This window comes from Amblyomma maculatum, chromosome 2 (genome assembly GCF_055883805.1).
Source record: "Amblyomma maculatum isolate TAMU_Amacu chromosome 2, ASM5588380v1, whole genome shotgun sequence".
In the NCBI taxonomy this organism is placed as follows: Eukaryota; Metazoa; Arthropoda; class Arachnida; order Ixodida; family Ixodidae; genus Amblyomma; species Amblyomma maculatum.
The window spans coordinates 124,482,026-124,495,262 of NC_139345.1; the positions used below are offsets into that span (position 1 = coordinate 124,482,026).

At 45.1% G+C, this 13,237-nt stretch overlaps 1 long non-coding RNA gene across 1 annotated transcript; it reads left to right on the forward strand.

The window, feature by feature from the left end:
- The first annotated feature begins 259 nt into the window (after window positions 1-259).
- Window positions 260-6,887, forward strand: LOC146199779 (uncharacterized). Its single transcript, XR_014705119.1, has 2 exons — window positions 260-1,959; window positions 6,526-6,887. It is a non-coding gene; the product is annotated as an uncharacterized LOC146199779 (long non-coding RNA).
- The last annotated feature ends 6,350 nt before the right edge of the window (window positions 6,888-13,237 follow it).

Genomic DNA, 13,237 nt, shown 5'->3' on the forward strand with positions numbered 1-13,237 from the left:
AGTCTGCATTATATGATGCCAGAGCGAATCGATGCGATAGAAAGCGTTTCCATTAAACAGTTTTTTTTTTATTTTCCGCATGTTTCATCATTGAATTCTTCCATCAAAAATTTTTGATTAAAAGGTAAATGACCATTAAACATTTTTCTATCATGATGCTTCGGTGAAATTTTAATCAGTGGCTGAATAGACGCAGCAAGTAGCAAGCTCAAAAAGAACGAAACCGAACCTATCCTCTAAAAAATTTGAAATGAGCCAATCCAATCCACCTGACAAGTTGAAGTTTAGTCATGGAAGATGGCTTCACGTTTCCGTGTTCTGCATTTTCTGCGCAGTTACAAATACCTACGGCTGTAATGCACTGCTAGCATTGTTTTTGCTGTGGCTTGGTGCGGCTGGCACACTTTGTTCACCCGCCGATTCCAAAGTAAGTATTTCACCGAACTTTTGTTTCTTTAGTGGAACTTTTCGATGCACCGATAGTGGTGAGCTTTTGGGTAAGGAAACAGCTCTGTACAGCAGCCGAACGGTCGAGTGTTTTAGGCGAGACTGACAGGATGGCTCCGCGCCGACTAACTAAAGGGCAGCCTCAAGTCTGAGGGCCATCTTTCTCGGCATTACTGGACGCTGCGCCAGTAAGCCGCGCAACTTCTCTGTCTCTGATAAAGGAGTGCCTGCCCGAGCTTTAAAGGAGTTAATTTGTTAACCATGCGCAACGTGCTGAGTTGTAAAAACTATACGAGAAAACTTTTGCACTCGAGCCTATCGTGCGACATGCCTACACTTGTGAAAACGTCGCGAGCTTTTTTTTTTTTTTTTTTTTTTCTTTTTTTTTTTTTTAATGGACAGCCGCTGATCTTTCTCTCTTGAGCTTTACGGCAACTACAGTTTCTAGAAGGAACGGCTGTAGCTACTAAATAACTAAAGGTTTAGTACTCTCCTTCAGCTTTGACAAACCAGGACAGCACCTTGCGCATGTTGGTTATGCATGTGGGACCGAACCGCGCAGAACAACCGGACAAGGAGATGAGAGAAAAAAAAAAAGCCAGCACTTGTCTTTCTTGACCCGTTGTTCTGCGCTGTTCTGGCACGAATTTGACATACCGCCGCCGCGATACAGTTGGGCTGTAAGCTCTGGTGCCTGCAACGCCTTCTTTTATGCAAAACAGGCATACTGGGAGGCCATGCAAGCCGCGGGCTCAAAAAAAAAAAAAAAAAAAAAAAAAAAAAAAAAAAAAAAAAAACGAGTTGAGCAAAAGTGCGATGAAAACAAAATTGTTGTTGCTTTGTCCTTACAGATATTCAAAGGCTCCTCAAAACTTCACTGCATTATTGACAGCGAGATAATGCCAAAGCTACACTAGAGCCATGCAGCACCTTATAGTGCATGATACTGAGCTTATGTCTCGCACTGAAAGCTCTTACCATGTTCTTAGATTATCATATTAAAGTAGCTTTAAACCCATGCTTGTTAATACAGTGATAGCCATAAATTGAATCTAGGGCATCATGCTCACATACAAGGCTTCTGATAACCGCTGGTCACATGATGTGGGCTATAGCGGAAACCTGTACCTGGTCATCTTACAAGCATTTGTGCAATTGATGCTTTTAATGTGTTGTAGAAGTTTTTGTGTTCTGTTTCTGTATGGGAATGCTTTCCTTATTGAAGGCTAACATTTGGCTTGCTACAGCAAAACCTCTACCAAGTCATCCTAAAAACAGCACTGCAGTTGGTGCTTTTAGTGTGTTGTAAAAGTATTTGTGTTCTGCTTCTGTATGGCAATGCTTTTCTCATTGAAGACTAGCATGAGGCTTCCAAAAATTTTTCAGATGCCATTTGCTGTAGCCGATTTCGTAGGCCAACAGGAAGCAGCACTTTGAACATGGAAAACTGTCATCCACGGGGGAAAAACAGCAACATCCCTTTGCATTCTCATTTCTTTGGTATGGCTAAAAGTGAGTATTGTATTATTATCTATATTATTAATATTGAATCATGATTGTCAGTGTTGAAGTTGTTTGAGCGTGATGATTTTAAACACACAGGACATCCCTTCGACATTAAGGTTTTAGCTTGTTTACATGTAGGATGTAGAACTGGTTTCAACATACTTTATGCAGCAAATTCTTTTTACATTGTCCACCATGTTACTTTTTGTCATTGTTCATTGAAGTAAATAACCAGTATTTTACGTTTACACAGTCGTCCACTCTTAGCTTGAATGGGAATGTGTGGCATGCAGTTTGCAAAATAGCAATGCATCCGTCACAGCCATGCATCAAGGCTAAGTGGCTGGTGCATAGAGGGACCAGCCACTCCAGCTTCAACGTCATCTGCCTCTTTGCTCCGGTGTGCAGACGTACATTGAGGCAAAGTGGTTTATGTGTAGAGAAACCAGGAGCTTCTTTGTCACATCTGGCTGTTTGTTACGGTGTGCAGATGCGCATCGAGGCAAAATGGGTGATGTGTAGAGGGACCAGGAGCTGCTGCTTAACGTCCTTCGCCTCTTTACTACAGTGCACAGCTGTGCATTGATGCTAAGTGGCTTGTGCATGGAGGGCCCAGGAGCTGCAGCTTCACGTCTGCCTCTTCGCTCAGGTACGCAGGTGCGTATTGAGGCAAAATGGCTTATGCATAGAGGGACCAGGAGCTGCTGTGTGACGTAGTCTGTATATTTGCTATGGTGCGTATCGAAGTACAGTGGGGGGGCTCATGTGTAAAGGTACCATGAGCTGCTGCGTCATGTCGTCTGCCTCTTTACTATGGTGCACAGGCATGCATCAAGGCAAAGTGGCTTATGCATAGAAGGACCAGGAGCTGTTGCTTCACATCTGCTACGATGCGCAGCTGCGTATTGTGGGTGGTGGTGGAAAACATTGCCATCAGATAAAAAATACAGGAGGTTACTCACTAGCTGACCCTGAGGGGGCCTGCCCTGACAAAAAAAAGGGGTCCCTAGTTTGGGACCCCAGTGGTGGTAGAGGGACTAGAGGCTGGTACTTCACGCTGTCTGCCTCTTCGCTACGGTGTGCAGCTGCAATGGATGCAGTGGCATCTCAAAAAGTGCATGCCATGCACTCGCATGTTCAGCCTGAGTGAACGACTGTGTACCTGCTATAGCTTTGTTATTCATAGAATAAACCTAGGCCAAGTTGGATAAATTATAGCTCACCTCATATGTGGTCAGCAAAGAAAAGCCACTTCAGAAAATCTGATGCATTTACTGTCATAATATTCTTATTCATATACATGCTACTGACAAGTCAGATTCTTCACCCTCAGAAATGCCAGAAAAATAACCAAGGGTGCGTCTGCAATAGTCTAGCTTGCTCTTTCTCTGCAGACTTGAGTCAGATGTGTGTTCCATTGCTGTGGGTGGGACAGGTGTGAATCTTTGATTTTAAGCTTGCAACAAGTATGTTATTGTAGTTTAAAGGCAAAACTGTACTAATAATCGCAGCCCCCTGTGGCCTTTATCCCCTTTTAATAGTGTTGCTAGACACTGAATTATTAGTTTACTCTGCACTGTTTCTGTCTAGTTAATGTGCGGAGATGTACATATATTTATATGACTTGGAGTTGTCGACTTTGCACTTAGAAACATTGTAGCGTTATCTGATGTGTTGCTTTCATTTCTTTAATGATTTCTGTAAGGGATCGGTGGGAATGCTAGGCACCATTATTAGTCTGCTCTTTTTGGGTCACCTGTTCAATGCCCAGCTGCGGTCGTCTCCCACTTGCCCTCGGACAGGAGGCGGAGAGACGCGCACAGAGAGGCAGCTACAGCAGCTACAGTGCTTAACGGAAACGTAGGCAGAGAGGGAAAGAAGTCCCCTCTTCCGAGGACTTTGCTGTCGCACTCGAAGACGCGGGGACAGGCGGTTTGTTCTCGTTGCTGTGTCATGTAGGGGGCTCATTTTTATTTAAGGAGCTTTACGAACAGTATACAACTAAGGGGTCCTTAGTACGCTGACTGGACCCATCACCCGGAGGCAGCACAGCTTTGAAACGAGCACCTCTTTTGGAAGAACTGCTTATCGTTCAAAGAAAAAACACTGTCAGGTTGAAGGGTGTAAGGCCCTCTTCCTTGTTTGGGAGCCCATAAAAGTGACAATTATTCAGTGCAGGCGCGCTGAGTGGGGTCTCGTTGAGGATTCCAACCCTGGATGTCAACAATGGTGGGAGATGGCGGCGTTGAAAAAGGGCAAGTGTGTAACAGTGACGGTATGATGTGGAGCGGGAGGATGTGGGTTGGCTCTTCTGATGTGGTCCGCAATGTGCTGACTCGGACGCCAATAATTGCAATAATTGCCCTGTAAAAGGAGCCGCCAAGGATGCAAGCTTTGGGCAATGGTTGCGCACGTGGGACACCGTTTTGATGGGTTCTAATTTTTTTTTTCTTTTTTTTTTCCTAGGGGAGAGAGTTTGGCATGTGACCTAGTGAGCCAATCATTTCGAGGTCCATTCTCTGAATTCTGTTTCTTGTGAAACAAATTTGTTGTCCCTTTTGCATTGCTTGTATTAGGGAGAGGGTGAAGAACTTATGAAAGTGGAAAGACATGCCAAAATGTTTGTTAGCCAGTCATGTGTGAGTTCGTTGTCATTGGGGATGAGAAATGTGGGCGGAGTCCCGAAGTTAATGAAACGGCCCCGCGACCTGGAGAACTTGTTCTGAGCTAGATTTTGATCTCTTTCCTCTTCGGCATAGATCATGGTCATTGTTTCACCTGTTGTAAATACGTACATTCATGTATAAAATTTTCAGTTCATCTTCCTCTCCGTGTGCAAGTTGTTGTGGCCAGATGCAGTAAATTCACTATTTTCATTTCTATATAACGTGCCTTTCTGAAGATGGTGAGCTCTTTTGTCCAATCCTGTAAGAAAGCAGCAAAGCGCTCCCAAATTTTCCACAAAACTGTGTGATATCTTTAATACTAACTGCGGCTTGGTGTCACTCAAAACATGTAGTTGAGGTAGATTTCTTCCCCCCCCCCCTCTTTTTGTTCGTTCAAATGAGGACCAGCGGACACTAACTCTTGCTTTTGTAATGCCCTAGGCCCCGCCTTAAGGCAGTACTCCAATGTCAATACCATTTTTATAGCTATGGCTGTCCAACAGCACTAATGTCTTTTATACACTTCTGTTACTAATCTCTTACCCAAGTGGTGGCTTATACTGCGGGGGCGAAAGTCTCTGGACAGTATGTCTAGATTTTGGACTAGAATCGCGATGTAAACGAGTTGTGACCTTATTTCTCTTGCACACATGAAAGAACTGACGTTCAACTTTCACATCGACAAGTATGGTCCGAGTTTCCTGGTCGATGTGAAAGTTATGTGCTTTGATTGCAGTTTGTGTAGTCCACACACTTGTCCCCGATATTACATAGGGGCAAATTAGGCGCCTTTACAGGGGCAGTTTCTTTGGCGCCCACTACCTTCCCCATAAAAAAGCTACAGTGTTTCTTGTGAGCAGCTGGCTGCATTTATAAATACCATTATTTTTTTTGTAATTTGTTGTGCGTAGTTGAGAAATCCATGACATACATGCACAGCTGGTTGCCAGAATTCTGCAACCATATTTCAGTAACTAACATCCATGCTGCATGCTGCCGGTAATACATCAAGAGCTTGTGGTTGTCAGCTTTTTGTGTTTTGTGTAACTATAAGCCTTGCTATTGTAATGTCACATATAGCGCTGTGGGTAAACAAATAACTTTACTTTTACTCTTGTAGAAGCATGAACACTGCGCAATCACTGCGGCGGGCTATGCTTCCACATTGGGCTTTAGCCACATGTCAAATGTGTATCTTTATTCTGCTGCAGCAGCTTGCATGTTATCAGATAAGTTGCTTCGTCGCAGCTGCTCTAAGGAGACGCTTTCTATACGCTTGTAGCCTAGATGTTGATGTCGATATACCCCCGACACGTCCAGGGAATGTCTTCGGTAGAGGGTACATGGAAACCAGCGAAATGTGCAGTTTACAGAACAAAAAGGTAACAATTTTAAATGATGTTATTATTGATCACATTTTTCAGAGCAGGAACAATGACTTTAGAAATCTGCCTGTTAAACCGCCCAAAATGCAGGTTTCTGCCGCCAATGCGTACCTGTGTAATACTGCAATGCTCTGGCTGTGCTTTATGTTCATATACAGCATCCTTTATGCTTAGTTTCTCTGCATGTGCACTCCATGTCTTGGGCATTGCGGAGGGCGCATAGCAGCAAGCATAACATGCCATGTTTGGTCAGGGTGGCATGTTCAAAAAGACGACATAAAAACATTAAAATACTGAATGCCAGGTTCTGGTCAAACTACGTTTGTATCTTTTGTTATTCTGCATGCGTTTTGCTGCAGTTATATGACCTTTCTATATAGTATGTGACAGTTCTGAATGGAGATGCATGCGTACAGTGCCATCTGGAAAAAGCAATTGAGAGAAACTGGCAGTTGCCCTTGGAGATGTGTAATCAAAGTTCAGCACAGATAACTTGAATTTCATTTTCCCTTCTATTGCAGGAGGAGCCCAGCCTGCTCTTTCCATCTTAGGCCTGAAAGACCAGCAACAGCTGATTGAGAAAATGCACAGGATAGTAACTGCTCCTGGAATCCCGGCCTGCGGAGGCCGCCCACAGAGAACTCGATCCTCGCTAATTCCGAAATATTAGGTTTCAATAAATACCTTTTCCTCCACCACCTCCCCAAGGGAAGAGCTGTCACGGCCAAGGATAATTAAAAAAAATTATTCAAGTAGATTCTTAATACTCCAGTTGGCCTGCATTTTACCATGCCATTCCTTAACATCGATATTTTTTTAGTGTAGACTATTTATGCATGCAGTTTTTGCAATAAAGCAAAAAAAAAAATGCTTTACAACCTCGTATGCTGGTATGCCTATGCACTTAGCATGTTTTCAGGAATGGTGCATTTGTGTAAAGCTCAGCTAGCATATGTGCCTCTTTGATGGAAGTTTTAATTGCACACTACTGTTCAGTGCTTTGTGTGTGAAAGTAAAGCAGACAACAGGAAACTTGAACCTGTTTCATATTCTATTGTCTGCTTTACTCTCACGACAAAGGCATTGATCACTAGTATGTGACTGAAATTTCCATGGCACATGCTTGCTGAGCTTTACACGAATGTTATTTGCAAGTTTTTACACCAATAGCGGGCCCTGCAAGCATGTTCCGGGAAACGTCCGAATGTCCGCCTCCGGCTGCCCGTCGGACGTCCGTGGGACGCGATCCGGATCCACGAACGATAGTCCGACGGACGTCCGCTGTACGTATATCGAACATAACCGGACTTCCGTCGGATGTCCGAAGGTCCGAAAACGGACGTCCGTCGGTCGACCGTCGGACGTCTATGGCCGTCTGGGGTGATATATGCAGTGTATGTCATGTGGGTCTGGCGGACCAATGGCGCATCATGTGTGATTGTGCCAGGTTCCCGACCGAACTACATCCAAGGTATACCCGCCCGAACTTCAGGGCTGTGCAAAGTACATAAAAAGAGGCGGTCATCCTAAGGCAAATAAAAAACGGGTCACTCTTCGCCCCGGCAGTGCTACACGTCCTCCACCCAAACATCTACACGAGTGATATATGCAGCGTATGTCAAGTAGGTCTGGCGGACCAATGGCGCATCATGTGGGACTGTGCCAGGTTCCCGACCGAACTACATCCAAGGTACACCTGCCCGAATTTCAGGGCTGTGCAAAGTACATAAAAGGAGGCGGTCATCCTAAGGCAAATAAAAAACGGGTCACTCTTCGCCCCGGCAGTGCTACACGTCCTCCACTCAGACATCTACACGAGTGATATGTGCAGTGTATATCAAGTGGGTCTGGCGGACCAATGGCACATCATGTGGGGCAGTGCCAGGTTCCCGACCGAAGCTACGGCGAAGAGATACCCGCCCGAACTTCAAAGTGCTATGTAAAGTACAGACAAGGACATTCAACTATCGGCCGTCCAGCGGGCCCGGGGTGCGCTCGAAAATCACAAGCCTCACGGCCTACCACAAATGGCCCAAAATGAGGTAATGCAGAGTAGGGCATAAGACTGGGTCGACGTTTGGTCAGTGTCACAACACATTAAACCATCGTTTGCCGGCATCTCAATAAGGTTATACATACATACATACATACATACATACATACATACATACATACATACATACATACATACATACATACATACATACATACATACATACATACATACATACATACATACATACATACATACATACTTGAAAGGGAAAGTTGCCACTATAAATTTTATGATAGATAATTCAACAATTCCTGAGGCACAAACTGTTCGCATTCTTGGTCTTCATTCCTCTGGGACTGGCGCTCCGTGGCTGACAGCCATTTGTAAGTCCGCTCACGCTACTCTAGGTCTGATTCGTTGTATAGCTTTGCGCTCTGGCGGCGCGCGTGCTCACACGGCCCGCCAGTTTGTTCGCTCTTCCTCCAGCCGAGGTTAATCTACCAGGCACAGTTTCGACGTCTCACCCACACACAGTGGGACTTCCTTGAGGCTATCAATCGTGAGGCTGTGCGTGCCACAACATGTCTCCCCCGTGTAACACCCATACAAGTACTTCAGGAGTACGCCCAACTAAATACGCTCAGTGAACTCATTGATCAGCGGATGGCAAACAGAGCTCGCAAACAGTCTTTACAACTCCATTGTTTAAAGACACTACCTCCGTGGTCATACTGCCATCTCACGGACAATCGCCCCACTACTTCCCCGTCAGTATGATATACGCACATCTTCCTGAAGGGTGCATAGTGTATACCGATGCATCACGTACTGAAGAGCGAGGAGTTACTTCTGTGTATAGTCCCTCTCATCCGCATCTGAACTCTCACGTGACTTATAGCGCGGGTACGTGCACCTCTCTGTCACTGAAACTTCAAGCCATTTACAACGCCATTTATTCCCTTCCGCCCGTTCCTTCATTCAATGAAGTCAATCTTTACACCGACTCTCTCACTGCCCTTAAACAGCTTAAGACCGTTCGAAGCACTTTCAAAATAACACAGTCCATTCATCTGGTCTCTTCAAAGTACCTGTGTCCTGTGCGCATACACTGGATTCGCTGCCAGGCTCGCGATCCACATAACATTCAAGCGGATGCTATGACGCACATTAACAAATCAGGCAACCCACCACCTACTCTTCAGGCAACCCACTCTTTCCCCAGATCCGTTCCTGTCCCACGTTTCCGATTCACAAGTTCTGAACCAGCGAATCCGCACTCTCATTTCTCCGTGTTCGCACCCTCTCCTCCGTAGTCTTACTCAGCAGGAGGAGGTATCAGTGCGCCGGATTCGGGCAGGGGTGGCTCTGACCCCATCTGTACGTCATTGGTGGCGTGAAAAAGATCTGCCAGTGGCTGACAGGTGCCCTCACTGTGACACTGCCCCGGAGATGTGTAATGTGCGTCACTTGTTCTGGACGTGCCCAGCAACAGCTCGAGTTAGAAAACGGCTATTAAGAAGGTGGGCCTGCGGTGGAACCGCGATTGTGATTACGAGAAGGGGACAATGGACAACCACTACACCGCCAACCTCCTGCGACTATCTTAGTGAAACTGGACTTCACTCCTTCTATTAACTTTATATCTCCTGCATCTAATTCCCCCTTTCTCAACTTATGCCTTGCAAACTTTTCGAAAACAAAAGTCAAACGAAAAATGCTTCTTAAACGCGCTTTGGATGGCGTCCGAGAGCAAAAAATAAAACCTTGTGCCCAAGCAATCTAAGAAAACATGCCGATTTCATTCTTTCAAGGACACAATGTAACCAATTTTCTTGAAAACACGTTGTTATCGTAAAGTTACCTTGTGTATGTCAACAGAGACAGTTGAGGCACACCAACTATCCCGCTCAAAGGCTAGTACCATCTCCCCTCGTTGTGAAGTGGTGGTATTGGGTTGGTGGGGTTCGTACCTGCATGGTCAGCCTGTAGTACGCCTCGCAGTCTTCTTCAGTAGCATGTGTGCCGTTTTGTTTTCTTCCTGTAAAGCGACTGCTCCCATCTGCGGCCTCCAAGACGCAACCGGTACAATAAACAACCATGATCGGTGGGCATGCAGAGAAAATGTTCGTGGAATGGGTTCTTGGAAGCCCAACCAGCCCACCGATGTACTTATACATCTGCCTAAACGAGTTCAACCCTTCACAGTCTTCTAAATCTTGGCTTCGTGGTCGTCTGCGGAGTTAAGCACCACGGGGACAGGGTTGCGGTCGTCGCCATCTACGCTCATCCGGGACTCGTAGTCCGGAAGTCGCACTCAATAAGCAAATGCACGGCATCGGCTCGCGTGCGGGATTCGTCTACCCTGAGAAACCACAATCGCCGCTCCAAAGGTTTCTCCTCAAGTTACTGAAGCACAAGCTTGCAGCCATAGTCATCAAAGAGCTGCTTTTTAGCATTACGAGCCATGTGGTAACCCTCATCCGTGACCTCAACAAAATCCCACGGAAGTACTTCAGATTCGTCTGTGACATCGAGGAACGAGTCAATATGCTACTTGCAACTCTCCCCTCCTCCCCTTGCAAGTCAGTCGATATAGGGACAGAATAAGGAGAATTAATTCGTTGTGGGTAGAGGAGAGTTATTAGATGAGTTTGCAAAGTGCAGTAACAAGAGCGATGTATACGTTCCTCAGAAAACGGAAAACCGGAAGTGGACATGGAGAAACCGTAACATGGAGACTAAAAATGAAATTTACTTCATAGTGTGGTGTAACCCTGACATTGTACAGGATGTGGAGGTAATCGGAAAAGTGCGACGCAGTGACCACAGATCTGAAGATGGAAGGAGATGAATTAGCAAAGAAGAAGTCCATCAGTGAAATAGTGGTGAGAGGGAAGCTAAAGGAAATCAGGATCTCGTTAGCGAATAGGTATTCAGCTTTAATCGAAAGAGATGACATTAGTTTGGTTTGGGTTGTTGGGTTTAACGTCCCAAAGCGACTCAGGCTATAGGAGACGCCGTATTGGAAGACTCCCAAAATTTCGAACACCTGGGGATCTTTAACGTGCACTAAAAGATCCCACGGGCGCCTAGCTTTTCGCCTCCAACGAAAAGCCGCCACCGCGGCCGCGATTCCATCCCGCATCCTTGGGCACAGTCGCCGAGCGCCGTAAGAGCTGCACCACCGCGGCATGGTAAATAATTTCATTTCAAGTACCCCATGAAAGATTTACACACCACAAAACGATGCTAGCAGGGCTGCAAAAATAAGTGCCCTAAATCCGAACTTGGACTGCATATGAACGTCAGACATGCATGTCTTCCTCTCAAGGAAAATTAAGAGGTATGTAAAGCATTTGAAGTGATATTTAATGAGTCATCTACTCTTGTGAGAGGTACATATGAGGTGTCGTGTAGTGTGAAGGTTATAAAAGAGGATGGAAGGAATAGAACTAGCTCATTAACCAATAAATATAATGATCGGCCAAAGATTATTTTTGCTGTGTTCGCTCTATACTGTCGCCGTTCTGCGTCGCATGAAAACTTCGCTCCATCATCTACTCCTAGCAGTATGCTGCATGTCTGCATGATGACGGCCACTTGACTACTTTTGGTGGCTCGTCATAGCTGCGCACTGCCCGCATACTGTGCTGTTCGAACTTCCTTCTTTCGACTTAAGCCGATTAAAAAAAAAATTACCCTTTTCACTCTGTGTGTGGAAGATCCGTACATAAGGGCTATTGTCTTGACAAGCTATGAACTCGTTCTATTCATTTCAACTTATTCTTGAGAAAACGCTCGTTGATTCGATTGAGCTGTACGATTCATTTCAACTGAAACAAGTGTTCTCCAGCCACCCCATCCACATTGCGTATTAATTGCTCATAGAAGTCGCATCGCATGGAGAGGACAAATATAAAAAGGCTTATAATCTGCCGGGATATTGCCTCAAGACTTGGAACGCATCCCTGAGCAGACTGGTTAAGAAAAATGTGTAATAGAGAGAGAGAGAGAGTAGCATAAGCAAAACAAGTACATTAAATTCCAGTTCTACCTTTGGAGATTGAGTTTTAATTTGAAAAATACGAGATCGAATAGGTAATTGATGTCTGTTTGTAAAAATAAAAAAAACAAAAACAAAACAATAGTGAGCAATAAAAAGCGGCCAGTAAATTCTTCGAAAATGAACCGTGTGAGTCTAGTGTTACGCCCCATGAATTGACGAACGTACCGTAAGAAGTGCGCGTCGATTACCCAGAATTGATATGATGAGCGGAAACAGCCAGCCGTGTATTGGCCACACATTACTATGACATAAGGTAGCCCACTACATTCGCAACGTGCAGGTCCTGGTCAGTGTCGGCTGTGACCACATCTTTCTTTCTTTCTTTTGTCCTTTCTTTCTTTCTTTTTTTTCTGTGGGACGCCTACAGCGAATGGAAAAAAGGAACAGCAGTGAGAGCTAGTTCAAAGCCTAGTTCGTGTACCGGCGTGCGGGACCGTTGCTCCGGCCTTGGAGAAAATCACAGACCTCTCGGTTCCCGCCAGTTTCGATCCACGTTGACCGTCATATAATGAGTTTATGTTAGCACGTAAGCACTCAGATATTCTGTTACAGATGATCCAAGCATTGCGGTTCTATTGCACTGTTTTTTATCACCTTTTCAATGTGCGGTGAGTAGCTTCGCAAAGCAGAGCAATATTTTGCTAGCGTTGACTCAGAACGATGCAGGGCTGAGGTAAGCGGAAGAGGACCACCCCATTTGAGCTGCATGCTCTCTGTACAATGGCCGGACGATAAAACACTTCCATTGTTCAGCATGTCATTTGGCTACACCACGAGGCACGTCACTAGATGAGATTAAAATAGAATTGTTTGCCTCCCTTTGCTATAAAACGAAGAGCACTTTCGCTTTCAGTGCGGCGAGCGTCTCTGGTTAAACACAGCACAGGTAAGCAGCCATATAATAGTCCTTCTCCTGCTAATCTTCGTTGTATTTTGAAGATGGAAAATTACTAGCAACGTAATTTAGCTTCAATGTCGACAAGGTTCGTTGATAGTATTCATAATTTTGTTTTGGACACAACTCGGCCGTGATAGAAATCCTATAATAACTGCAGCCCGTGTAAGTAAATGAAGCCAAAGGTAAATGGAAGCTTGGCTTTCAAGCTTGCTACATGCAAAAACCATTTTATTTTTCCTACGGCTACATGTAACTCACCCTCAAAGTAATGCG